General features: G+C 31.3%; 1 protein-coding gene across 11 annotated transcripts in view; it reads right to left on the reverse strand.

Annotated features, from left to right (window-relative positions):
- The window catches only part of LOC119604435 (Y' element ATP-dependent helicase YJL225C), an 86,340-nt gene that overhangs the window by 24,044 nt on the left and 49,615 nt on the right, over positions 1–12,681 (reverse strand). For all 11 annotated transcript variants that reach the window (XM_037957033.1, XM_037957034.1, XM_037957025.1 and 8 more), the window contains one exon: positions 3,952–4,052. The gene's annotated coding sequence lies outside the window, so the exon portion shown is untranslated. The remainder of the gene's footprint in view (positions 1–3,951; positions 4,053–12,681) is intronic.

Below are 12,681 nucleotides of genomic sequence, written 5' to 3' on the forward strand. Positions count from 1 at the left end.
TGAAACAATAAATTTGTAGCGCCTAGCTTCATCCTGATAAACGACCGAAACAATAAAATTCAAAGAGTCACCAACAAATCTGGGATTATTGAATAAAAATTGTGTATTTTAGTATTTATGAAAAATTTGGAGATATTTTTAATATTTTGTAACATATAGAGAATATTTTTTATTCATTTTCGTTCGTCTTCGCGGACCCCCTAGGATTTTGCTACGGACCACTAGGGGTCCGCGGACCCCCTTTTGGGGAACCGTTGGTCTAGTCTATAGTCTAGTCTATAGTCTAGTCTATAGTCTAGTCTATAGTCTAGTCTATAGTCTAGTCTATAGTCTAGTCTATAGTCTAGTCTATAGTCTAGGTCTATAGTCTAGTCTATAGTCTAGTCTATAGTCTAGTCTATAGTCTAGTCTATAGTCTAGTCTATAGTCTAGTCTATAGTCTAGTCTATAGTCTAGTCTATAGTCTAGTCTATAGTCTAGTCTATAGTCTAGTCTATAGTCTAGTCTATAGTCTAGTCTATAGTCTAGCTATAGTCTAGTATAGTCTAGTCTATAGTCTAGTCTATAGTCTAGTCTATAGTCTAGTCTATAGTCTAGTCTATAGTCTAGTCTATAGTCTAGTCTATAGTCTAGTCTATAGTCTAGTCTATAGTCTAGTCTATAGTCTAGTCTATAGTCTAGTCTATAGTCTAGTCTATAGTCCTAGTCTATAGTCTAGTCTAGTCTATAGATCTAGTCTATAGTCTAGTCTATAGTCTAGTCCTAGTCTAGTCTAGTCTATAGTCTAGTCTATAGTCTAGTCTATAGTCTAGTCTATAGTCTAGTCTATAGTCTAGTCTATAGTCTAGTCTATAGTCTAGTCTATAGTCTAGTCTATAGTCTAGTCTATAGTCTAGTCTATAGTCTAGTCTATAGTCTAGTCTATAGTCTAGTCTATAGTCTAGTCTATAGTCTAGTCTATAGTCTAGTCTATAGTCTAGTCTATAGTCTAGTCTATAGTCTAGTCTATAGTCTAGTTCTATAGTCTAGTCTATAGTCTAGTCTATAGTCTAGTCTATAGTCTAGCTCTATAGTCATAGTTAAATCCACTCTAGTATAGGTTTATATTATGGATTATGGGCCATGGTTAGTATGATTAAAAATTCACAGCAAAGTCTTCATAGAAAAACTTTGATCTTATGCCGATTATAATTAGCTTATGACGTTTATGAATTGCGCTTAATATTGGACCTGTCTGTTTAAGGTACTACGTAGTTATAATTATCTGTTAGTTGATATATAATATATTTTATTGTATACCTGTCTTGGCACACACTTGTTAACTAGTGTTATACATGGTTTTTTATAATATTTTTTTAACAGGTATTGCTCCAAACACAATCGTATACGTCGTTTTCTTTACATACATTCATTATGTTTTTCTGTGCATACAAATGAATAAATATCTAAAGTTATAAATGAATGCACGATTATTTTGGTATAAATATCCCCATAGTTGAAAAGAGTAACTTGGAATATTTTCTAGTCTATAATCAGGACTATCGTCAAATCTATAGTATAAGCTTGCCTATAGTTTTGACCACACATTATACTTTGGTTGTATCCCTAGACTACTGTTTAGTCTATAATCTGGATTATAGTCTGAACAATAGTCTAGACTATAGGTTAGACCATAAGTTATACTATAGACTAGACCTTTATCTAGTATTTAATATGGACTATAATCTATAGTCTGAACTATGTAGTCCAGTCTATAATCTGCACTATTGTCTAGTCTATAATCTGAACTATAATCTAAACAACAGTCTATTCTATAGTCTGGTATAGTCTATAGTATATAGTCGAAATAACACAACAAACATGGTTGACAACACTGTTCAAACTTAAGCAAGCATGAGAAGAATTTTAATTCAAGTCTAATTGAGAATTTCATTTATCATGTCTAAAGAGTCGACCGGTAATACGGATGAGGGTCGTTTGTTTACAGTCTTCTTTGGACTTTTTTTTGAACTATGCATACATTCTCATTATGCTGGTACGTTGTTTGGAAAGGAAGGGTACCTACTACTTTTTTTAAATTAAAAATTTACTCTTTAGTATTTTTGTTGTTGTTGTTTTCAGTTTATTTTGGTTAATTGCAGGTTGTTTTTATTGCACTTGTTCCACTTTTTTATTTAGTATACATTTGTTGTTGTTTTTTGTTTTTGTATGAATTGTTTTACTATTTAATTTCTAATGTTTGTTACAATAATGTTGTGTATTGTATGGTGGTGGATGTCGGTGATGGTTGGTTTTAGAAAAAAAATTGCATTTTTTTATGCAGTTCGGTTCAAAAAATTTACAGGCCGTTTTAGTAAATGTTTAATTTTTTTTTTGTTGCTGTTTATATGTAGTATCGTATTTTTGTTATTTAGTATTCTAAAATAGTTTCAATTTAGTTTTACTTTTACATTTTGGTTTTGTTTTTATTATTATCATTTCGGTTGAGCATGTCACGATTGTTTATTTCAATTTTTTTTTTTCGTTTAAGCTCCGTTTGACCGCTTTGCGGTGGTGACCTTGTTGTATGCCATTGTTATTGTTTTCTGTATTTAATTTGTTGAAATATTTATTATTTGCTTTTTTTTTGTTTAATTTTTTCTATTAATTAGAATACTTAGTTTCCCATGGTTTGTTTATACTTAATATGAGTAATTATACATATTGTCTAATTGTTGGTTTTGCAGCAAACGGTTTTTTTTTGGTAGGAAGTCGTTTTTTAATGTTTGCATTTGATTTATATTAAAAATAAAGAGAAAGGTGGAAAAATGATTTTAAAAATTTATAGAATTATGGTATACGCACAATTGGGACGATCGACGAATTTCGTATAGCACGACGAACTAGTCGACAACAATTCGTTGCGTAAATTCGTCGAATGAAACATAATCAAATTATTCGTACTGCGAATTCGTTTCAAAATTTTTTTGTTCGAAATTGGAAAAAGTAAGAAAAAGGAACAAAAATTTTATTTTGGGAATCTCCACGATTTTGGGATAATTTTAACAGCTTTAAAATTTATTCGAAAATTATTTCGAAATTAGAAAATGTAAGAAATTGGCCTCGAAAAGAACTAAAATTGTATTTTTGTGAATATCCCCAATTTTGAGATTATTTTATCAGCTTAAAAATTTTTTCGAACATTACTTCGAATTTTCGAACTTAATTTTACATATATATTCCAACATAGCATTGTAGTGTCATCAAGTGTACTCCAGACTGCCAAATTTCAGACAATTCGGGACACGAGAACTGGTTTTAATGGCTTTAAAATTTTTTTGGAACTTAACTTCGAATTTTCGAATATAATTTCGAATATTCACAACCGCCAAATTTCAGCAAATTCGGGCTACCGGAATTGGTCTTAAAACAATTTTCCCCAATTAATTCGTCGTTCGTCTGCGTAAGAAATATAAATAAACCTATCGCATAGTTCGTTACGTACGACGAATTTCGTCATACGCAATGATTGTGTACATTTTCATATACCCAAGTGTGTTCTATTTCTGACGACGAATATTCGTTCCGAAAAATTCGTCGTTCGTCCCAATTGTGCGTATATTGTGAAAAATCCATTAAAAAATGATATTTAATTCTATAGGAAAGACCTTTGAATTACCTTTCATTTGATATACATACATGTTAAATATAGTGAACTTAGTATATGAGATATACCCAAAACCAGGTCCATATATTCGATAGTCTTTAGACTTTTTAATCAACCATTTACAACCCAACTTTGTTGATTATAAATAGCAAATGTAAGATAGATTGGCTCATAATTGAGATCCATTAGATAACCAGAGAATTCTGAAATTTTTTAATCTTTCTTTGTCTTATTATATATTTGTCCGATTAAATATTAAGGTTTAATAGTAATTTTTAATTAAAAAATATTTAAAATAAACTTACCTTTAAAATCTCTGGAAATCTGCCGTCTTTTATATTAATCCTCTGCAGAAATTCCCTTTTTAATAAAAAATCTATAAAATTATTAACTTGTTGACATTGATCTGAAAATAAAAACAAAAATAAAAAAAAAAACATTTTAAAATTAATAATTTTATCACAGTTAAAGAGTTTTACATAAAAGTTAACATATAATTAAAAAAAAACCTTTAACATTTACTTAACTTAAATATTAAATTATTTAATACACTATAGTGTATAATAGCAACTATTTAGTATGTGAACACTTGTCTCGACAATTATGATGTAAAAATTTTGTTCACATGATAGTACGAATATAATTCGTGGTTATGACTTAAATGTTTTTGTTTAAAACCGCTCCCGCTTATGGTTGGCTTTTAGCTTTAGTAGTATAAAAAAAAATATATACAACTTTATAGTAACAGACACACAGACCATAACATAGGTCAGCGGGTTATAAATACAATACTTTGTTTAGGTATATAAAGTTGTATAAATATTTTGTATCAAGTGTAAATGACTGTAGTAGTATGGTTCCAATTAAGAAATATCTACCAAATATTAAAATTGATTATGTTTTTTTATAACTAACTGAGATATCAGAAAGTAAACAAGTTTGTTTTGAAATCTTAATATTTGAGCCACTTAGTTATTATTCTCTAAAGAAATATGTGTCTGATAAAAGTTTTGTTCTGTGATAATAATCTTTGTGTCCAAAAATCATATATTAGAGAGATGCCAGATATCAGTTCTAATCTATATTGATAGCCAATAAGATGAGTTCTAGACACTCAAGGATATTTTGTCGGAAATAATAGAGCTAATGTATTAGTTATCAAGGGAACCTTAGAATTGCAAAATCGTTCGAGCACCGATAGCACCGGGACTACAAAGATTCAGTGGGATTCTGAAGAGTGATATCAGTAATAGTCCACTTCAGAATGCAAAATCAAATCGAGAGTAGAGAGAATCTCATAAATCTATTTGGTGTAAGGGACCGATGGGTATGACCACAAAGATTTTGTTGGGTAACATAAACCAGAGGAGTACGGATACGTTTACATCAAATGGTACAAGTGTATTATAACGAATGAAGAGTAGCAAACAATGAAACACTTTTGGAATAAGATCGAAAATTGCACAGAAGGCAACATCCCTCTAAATGAGTAAGTATGAACCTAATGGTCGGTTAAAGACCATCAGCAAAAGGCCACTTTAGTATAGTCGGAAATGATAGAGCTAATGATTTACATCAAGGGAACTTGAAAATATCAACATGAGAATTGCAAAATCGTTCGAACACTGATTGCAGAGTGAAAAGAATGGGTGAAAGAAACCCATACATCTACTTGGAATAATGGAACACAAACATCCAATGAGAAAGGAGTATGATCATGGGGAAGAGTATAAAATGATTTCTCTAAATGAGTACTTCCGAAGGTATTATGATTGTACTTATTCTAAAGAGTGACATCTGTAATAGTCCACTTCAGGATGGTTGGTAACGATAGAGCTACTATCAAAGGAACTTGTGAAATGTAAAATCGATCTCTGAGAGTAGAGAGGATATCATAAATCTATTTGGAATAAGGGAAAGATGGCTATGACTACAAAGATTCTATTGGGTAACATAAATGATATACTGATACATTTAAATCAAATGAGGTAAGTGTAAGATCTAACGGTTGTTAGATCTTACAGCGTTGGCAGTAAAATGTCCAGAAAATGTCTAATAACAGTGTCAACAAATTTTGTCTTGCAACATTATTAGTAATTCTTTTTCTGACAACGTTGAAAAAGAAAAATTGTAAGTTCACACGATTGTTGGACAATTTCTGCACATTTTACTAGCAACGTTGTAAGATCTGACAACCGTGTATCAGAGCTTTAAGGAATGAAGAGTAGCAAACAGTTAAACGCTGGAATTCTTTGTCTGTTATTGTCAAGCAGTCGACGAAATAAGATCGAAATTTGCACAGACGGCAACATCTCTCTTCCATGTAAACGAGCTCACAATTATCCCTATAGCGATTTTTCTGATCGCTAGTCGGTCTGAAATAAATAAATCAGAACTGCAATCACTATACATTGAAACAAAGCGATTTTAGACTATACTGACAGAACAAACTGCTAAGGGTACTGGTCCCATATGAGCTTGGTTTCCATGAAATTGTCTGAGGTCTGCGCTACTTTCGATACTGAAATATGCGCGCTCGACCAATAATATTGAAGTGGACAGTCGTTCATACATCTAGGTGCTCAATACCAACGTACGAAGGTTGAAATGTCTTTTGATTCGCATTCACTCCCTGTTCCGACACATTCGATATGTTTTGTCCAATTTGTATGCGTTTTCTACGAATTGGCGACAGAAAAAGGAACAGATTTCTTATAGATATACGAGCACTTTATGATTGGACGCATAACCAGAAATTGTTTAGACGAAGAAGAATCAGTACAATAATTTCTATTTGATTCCCCTGGTCTACAGAAACCCAGAGTAAGATGTGTACTATCTTGGTATATACCCCTTTCATGATCTTAACAGTCGCAAAGAAGTAACCAATTGGAAACTAAAGGGAAACTGATGAACGATATAATTAAGTAAAAATCTTTTGATTTTTATTCCATGACTTCCATTTGAAAACATTAAAAATGTTTCTTATATGCAACACTTTGATGCTACAATATTAAATTACTATCTGTAGATAAGATCAAATATGTACTTGATTGCAATTACTTTCTTATTTTGTTTAAGTAATCCCTTTTTGTTGTTCTTGAAAAATAACATCGCACCCAATTAGCCCAGTATAATTAGTTAGTCTTAACTACAGACTTATAGTGGATTAATTAAAGCAGCTAATTAAAAATAAATTTTCTGTTGTTGTTTGTTTTTATTCTTCTTGAAGTAACTAAAGTACAATTATATTTTAATAAACACATTTAATGAATTGTTAATTATATTTTTACAATAAAATTTTTATTAACTGATTCACACACATGTCGAGAGCTACAACAAAAAACATATTTTTTTTTGTTAATAATTGTGTTTACAACAAATGATTCATTAAGTTGTTGCTGGTTTTATGACGTAAATTTAAAAATATACAATAAACTTTATTTCTGAAGCGAATACAGGAAAATATGAAACAATTGTTTGAGGATTTAAAATAAAATTAATAATTTTAAAATAAAACCAAAGTTGAATGTTTTATTAAAGCATATTAACAGCTGGTTTTTTGTTAAGAAACCCAAAATAGTTTTAATTGTTTAAAAAGTTTTGGAGTTTTAACCTCCGAAGACTTTACACTAAATTGCTAATCTCCAAGAAATGTGGTTAGGGCAAGGATTAGATATGATTTTAATACTAAAGATTTAAGTAAAATCTTTATTATATAAGGCCTAACTTCGAACCAATATTAACCCATGAGCTGACTAAGTTTAAATGGCCGACTGTAACGCTCTTTCCAGTTGTTTTAAACCAAACCATAATTGCTTTATTTTTCAAAACCAAGTTTGTACAAATATAGTTTTAAAGGAATTCGGTCAGTGGTTTTGTTGACTTGACTAAAAAAAACACATTTTCGTTAATTCAAAACAAATTAATGCTCTTAATTTCTTAATTAATTGTGATACTTTGGAGAGAGATAAAAATGTCATTTTTGGGAAGTTAGCATTAATTATACCCTACCCCACTTCAGTGGGGAGGGTATATTGGGTTTGTGCTGATGTTTGTAACGCACAATAATATTGGTCCTATACCCACCTTAAAGTATACCAATCGGCTCAGAATCATTTTCTGAGTCGATTTAGCTATGTCCGTCCGTCCATGTAAACCTTGTAATCAAACTACAGGTCGCAATTTTGAAGATAATTCAATGAAATTTGGTACATGATCTTCTATTGTTCCAGGGACGAAGCCTATTGAAAATGGTTAAGATCGTTCTATTATTTCACCTAGCCTCTATACAACTGAACCCCCCAATAGGGCTTGTAAACCTTGTAATCAAACTACAAGTCGCAATTTTGGAGATAATTCAATGAAATTTGGCACATGATCTTTTATAGTACCGTAGACGAAGCCTATTGAAAATTGTTAACATCGGTCCATTATTTCACATAGCCCTCATACAACTGAACCCCCGAATAGGGCTTTTAAACTTTGTAATCAAACTACAGGTCGCAATTTTGGAGATAATTCAATGAAATTTGGCACATGATCTTTTGTGGTACCGTAAACGAAGCCAGTTGAAAATGGTTTACATCGGTCCATTATTTCACTTGCCCCCATACAACTGAACCCGCCGAATAGGGCTTTTATGTTCATAATTATGTTTAATATACTCATATCTCGAAAAAAAGCTGCAAAAACCAAGTTCTATACAAGATTTGATGACCCTCACGAATTCCATAATAATAGGTCCTCATATGACCCTAGCCCCTATGAAAAGCCCCCATCAAAATTTCACTTAAATGTCCACAATTTTATTTTATTTAACAATAAACGGCTTAAGTATGTATATCTGAGGCAAGGTAAAATTCAATTTAAATGCTTTATTATGGCAAATAAATCACATTATATTTTTGTCAAAGGTCTAGGGTATTATATGGTAGGCCTCGCCCGACTATAATTTCTTACTTGTTTTACTTTATCTTGAATTTATATGGATTTATGTAAGTGTTCATTACCACAAAATCATTATCGCTCAACGACATGATATTTTCTAATGTTTGCTTCAAATGTACTTCAAACAAATTCTAATGTATTCATAAATCTTTATGCTTCTTCCTGCTAATAAAAGTTATAACATTTTATTGTTAGTTTAACCTTGAAATGAACATTTAGAAAATAAGAATAAAATGTATATTTAAATAAATGTTGTATGACGCTGAGTTGGTTGGTTGGTTAGTTAGATATTCTTTTGTTAAAAAGTATTTGTTCTCTGTTATCAACAGGGAATAGTATTCAATATTAAAAACAAGTAGGAAAGTATAGCCGGGTATGGTCGGCCATAGGATACCCTAAAGTAAGTTAGGTTCTAGAATGTATGGGGGCTAGGGTCAAATGAGGGCCATCGTTTACGTTTATATAAAACTCAGTTGTGCCGATTTCTGAAGTGGTACTTGTGTATATGTTGCAGTTAAAAAGTTCAAAATAAAAGTTCCATTTGTATGTGGACTAGGTGAAATAACTGACCGATTTCAACCATTTAAATAATAAACTTTGTCTCAAGCTAAAAAACACGTATGGTTCAAATTTCATGGACAGCCAGTCGTTCAGTCGTACACATCATAATCGACACATCAAGTGATACTGAATAGATCTGCTGTATACTTTTAGGTGAGACACCAATACCAATATTTTTGTACCTTACAAACATTAGCACAAGCGCATAACACCCTCCCTACTATGGTGGTGTAGGGTATAATAAGGGATAGTCACAGTTGGCTATGACATTTTTCATTGTTTTTGAAGTATTGATTTTTTGAATTTAACATTTAAAATGTTATGGTTTTGACAGGTTGATGAGAGGAGTATAAAGATATTTGCAAATGTAGAGAGAGAAGAAATACCATAAAGTTCTATATCCAGACTTCTACATCCAGATGTGACAAAATCATTTTAGCTAAGGCTTTCAACTTTAATGTAACAAGTTCTCAATTCCCATTCGAACATCACTTCTTAATAGTCGAACATAAAAATTCCGCGAGATTCGTCAAGATTGTGACGTTTTTGATCCTTAAACTTGCATCTGTCGAGGTTCCTTACTTCAAAGTAATAAAATTGAAATGTCAATTTGATTCCCGTCCTGTTCCAACTCAAATGATATTTTGTAGCTAATATGGTGCCTCAATCTTGCATGAAACTGTTGCTTATTTGTAGAACTCATACGGTCTCTAGAACATAAGAGGATTTTGGGAAATGATAATTCCAGCAATTGCGTAATTAATGTATCAATCTTGAATGAAACTGTTTCTTAAAAGGACATTCTTATTTCCTAGGATGCGATGTCGAGGAAACTTAGGTTGTCCCATTCAAGAACTGTTCCAATTCATATGATACTTTGTAGAAAACTTATGATTTCTAGGACATAATGAGATTTGGGGAAATGAAAAATCCAACGGTTCCTTAATTAATGCATTCACCTTGGGTGAAACTATGTCGCAAAAAGACATTAATTTTCCATCGTATGCGATGTCGAGAAAAGTTAGATAGTTCCATTCAATCCGTGTCCAAAATCCCATGATACTTTGCTGAACTCTTATGGTTTCTAGGACATAAGGAGATTTGAGAAAATGAAAATTCCTGCGATTTCTGTTTCGAAAAACTAAATTCATGTTCATTGTGCAACTGATGTATTGTCCTTGGATGGATTTAGATTATTTCATTTACGTCCTTTCTCAACTCAAAGCCTGCCTGATGTTTCAGCCATCTGAAAGTTATCTTAATAATAAAATTTTAATCGGTTTTGCAAAGTCATGCTAGAAATTGATCCTATATGTATATTCCGTTAACAGTGCTAGCCGAACCCAGATTGTACGTCTGCTTAGTCATAGACTTAGTAGATCCAATGACGCTCAAATTGATGGTCTTCGTTTGAGTTATCACGTTACCCTTGAAGATCCTTTTTATTTGACATTTTAAAGTCGACCAGCGATTAATACTTCAGCCGTTAGAGAGAAGGGAAGATACTACTAGACTTCTGGCATACGTAAAATTTAGAAGACATACATACAAAACCAAAAGCAGCCGGAACGGCTTATGTAAGTTATCAGATAATAATCGAAACGACAAAAAGGTTAGAGAGAGAGAGAGAGAGAGAGAGAGAGAGAGAGAGAGACTCAGTAACCGCCCTTAAAATAGGGAAGATACGCTATGATGTAAAGAATGATTCGCATCTTTAGGATGCTTAAGTCTTTGGATCTTATCTAAGGACTAATGAACATCATATTCTGCAAGTGAATATTCATGTGTGGATTAAATTCATGTGTAGATTAAATCGATTTCAAAATCGGTGGACTTTGGCCAAATTATCTGTTTCATTTCAAGTTTTTGGAATGCAGATTGTCCAACTAAAGACATATTATAAAATTTTATACTAAAGAGTCAATTATAACTTAAAGACGATGGACTCTACACAGCAAATGTTATAAATATATAAAACCTAATGCTACTTCGAATGAACTAAACATTCCGGGTATTCGGTCTACGTTATATAGTTATGTTTATAGCACATACCCAGAACTACTGCTAAACGCTTAGAATACCCTAACTATTTTAATATATTCATTTCTTTACTTTCTATTCTTTTGTGAGACATTCATAGGTTTTTAATTTCATTCTTTTCAGTAGCCACAGACCAACCTCATCAAAAAAAAAAAAAAAACCTTTAAGGCTAAAAAGTGAAATTTTAATTTCAGTTTCAAACAATAGCAATAAGAACGCAAAAGCAAACGTATAAAAACCTCAAAAGAATTTTTTATTCAAAAAACGTTAGATTTTCGTCAAAAATGTTTATGTTTTAACAAACAAACCAAACACTCCCCTAAAAAACACAATGTAACATACATAATTAATTAATTTAATTAAGTTTTTCTTGCCAAATATTATTATACTTCATGTTTACATTTGTGGTAATTTCCTAAAAAGCTTTAGGCCGCATTAAAATATTACTTTTATGCGAAATATTTGACCTAATAACACTGAACTTGAAATAGAATAAAATATTTTTCATGATTTTTTTTTATATATTTTCTTTATTAATAAATTGAAAATTATTTGGTGTGTTAGGTTAGCGTGCTTTGAGAAAAAACCCATAAAAGTATAAGCATTAAGGCCAATGACCAAAAACTAACCAAAGAGTTTTGAAATTTATTCGAAATTTTTTGGAAGATTTTATTTTCTTTTCTTTATTATGCGCATAATTAGGGTAAAGTTTACGAGTATCTGTATATAAGTTGTTGTGAAAAACATATAGGGAAATTTAGAATTATTATAGGTCAAGGTTAGAAGATTATAATAAAAAAGTGTTACTATTGCCAGTTATCGTCTATTTAAAGAGACACAAAATATCAAAGTTTTGAAGTTTTGAATTACTTTTCTCAATTTGTATCTATTATCCATAGTATACAAGACTATGGACTATGTAGTGTATTGATTCTATTGCCTAGTCTATGAGCTAGTCTAGGACTAGGTAATTGACAAGTATTCCATGGTCTTGTCGTTTGACTATTATACTAATTAACTAATCTATGGTCTAATACAAGACTGCTTTATTGACTTTTCTATGGACATCGGTCTGTGGACTTGTCTATTGACTATTTTATGGATTAGTCCATGTACTAGTCTATTCACTATGGACTTGTATAATGACTAGTCTATAGACTAGTGGACTATGCAGACTATGGACCAGTAAACCTAATCTATAAACTAAACCTAATCTATATCTATTGACTAGTAGATTGACTATTTTTTGGATTATTTAATCGGTGGATTTACTAGACTATGGACTAGTAAACCTAGTGGACAAGTCTATTGACTATTCTAATCTACTGAACTAGTCTATTGATGGTCTGTTGAAGAGTCTTTTGACTGTTTTATTGACTTGTCTATATAATAGTCTATTGACTATTCTATGGAGAAGTAAACCTAGTCTACATATGGTCTAGTCTATTGACTATTCTATAGATTAGTCCATGCACTAGTATATT

The sequence above is a fragment of the Lucilia sericata genome, unplaced genomic scaffold (assembly GCF_015586225.1).
Source record: "Lucilia sericata isolate MDLA Ls3-8-SP2 unplaced genomic scaffold, ASM1558622v1 Contig000391F_arrow, whole genome shotgun sequence".
Lineage (NCBI taxonomy): Eukaryota > Metazoa > Arthropoda > Insecta > Diptera > Calliphoridae > Lucilia > Lucilia sericata.